A 1,668-nucleotide genomic window follows, 5' to 3' on the forward strand; every position below is an offset into this window, starting at 1 on the left:
TCATATATAAATGGGGTGGTATCGTTTATGATTGATCTTTTTCCGACAAGTTGGGCAAAAGTTAGCATTCTTAAGGGAATCACGGAGGCACTGGCTACAGAAGACGTGGCCACATTCTGTAGAAACAATGAGATGCCCATTCTGCACAATCCATCCATGCAGAGCGGACAGCTGACAGTACCCGAGGTCCTGAGTACAGTAGCTCCATCATCCTTGGTGCTTCAAGGAGTATGGGTAGCCACGTACACATCTTTGTCCCTAGACAGTTCCTCTCCATCACTGCTCACCACACAGCTGTCTGTATGGTCTTGACACAACCTCTTCCCATTTCTCCTTGGCTTTCTCCTTTCTTCAACAATCACAACAGAGTCATTGTGAGTCAGGTCCACAACCACAGGGTCTAAAGATTCACAGGTGAGGTCCACAATTTCCTCTCCAACAGTTTCCACAAGTTCTATGGGTTCTGCTTCCAAGGAAATCTCAGGGGTTGAAGTTGTTTCCCAAGTTCGCTTCTGGGTTTGTCTAGAATTTACGGTTCCACCACACCGCTTTCATTGAGGATTTCTTGTACTCATTGTGCTCTCTGGCTTCAATCCACAGAAAAGGAAGTGATCTATACCAAGGATTATTATAGTGTGGTAGAATGTTCTTAATCTCTCATGCCCACCGAATACTCATCCTGTGGTTTACAAATTGGAACCAACTAGATGTCCAGTATTTCCAAATTTTGGAGCTGGTGTTATCAACTAGACGATGCCTGGGCCAATGCACTCGAGCAAGGAAGTGCCTACTCCAGCCTATTTTTTTTTTTAATGAAAAAACTGTATGGTAGGACCATATGGTGTAGAATGTACAAGTCCCTTATTATCATCAAATATCTGGTCATTTTTCAATTACCTCTGACAATTAGAAATACACTTTTAAAAGTTGGTTTGCTTAAATCAAGACTCGAATAAGTCTTGGGGTGACACAGAGCTCACTTTAGCTGTTGTGTTCTCTGGAGACAGGGTCTCACAGCGCCGGCTGGCTTCCAGCTCACCACGTAGCCAAGGATCACCTGAGCTTCTGCTGCTTCTGTTTCTACCTCTTGAGTGATAGGTTATCTCTCCACCACTGCCAGTGAAATGAGCCCATTTAAGAGAGATTAGATTATATTAAAGGCAGGTTTATTGGGAGGCTGCACTCGGACGGGCAAGTTTACTGGCCCCAAGGACCAAGGCCAGGGAAGTCATCTTGAGGAAAAGGGGTCTGGGGTTGGGGAGAGAAAAGAAAGGGGTGAGCTCATGCAGAGAGAGAAGTGGAAAAAAGAAAAGAGAGGAAGAGGGGGAGGGGAAGAGGAGGTAGAGAGAGGGGACAGGGGGAGAGATCGAGTGAGCAAAATGTCTGGATTATATAGGGAAGACTCTCTGGGGGGAAGGGCAGCCCAACCCCCGGGCTGGAAAATTCAGGTTGGTGGCAGGGTATGGCAGAAGGATGTTGGGAGACCCTGGAGACCAGGTCTTCTTTGACATGTAAAATATGCACCTCAGTCCCTTTCCCAGGGTCCGAAACCAAAACCTAAGTGCTGGGACCACAGGCATGGACCCCTAAGCCTGGCTCTTGAGTTTCAAATAGTCTTGCTACGTGGCCCAGGCTGCTCTAGAATTCACTGTGCTGTCCAGTTGACTT

The 1,668-nt window shown here is 46.8% G+C and overlaps 1 pseudogene; it reads right to left on the minus strand.

Annotated features, from left to right (window-relative positions):
• Positions 1-575, minus strand: LOC114610420 (annotated as a pseudogene).
• Positions 576-1,668: the final 1,093 nt, after the last annotated feature.

The sequence above is a fragment of the Grammomys surdaster genome, unplaced genomic scaffold (assembly GCF_004785775.1).
Source record: "Grammomys surdaster isolate TR1022 unplaced genomic scaffold, NIH_TR_1.0 126048, whole genome shotgun sequence".
Lineage (NCBI taxonomy): Eukaryota > Metazoa > Chordata > Mammalia > Rodentia > Muridae > Grammomys > Grammomys surdaster.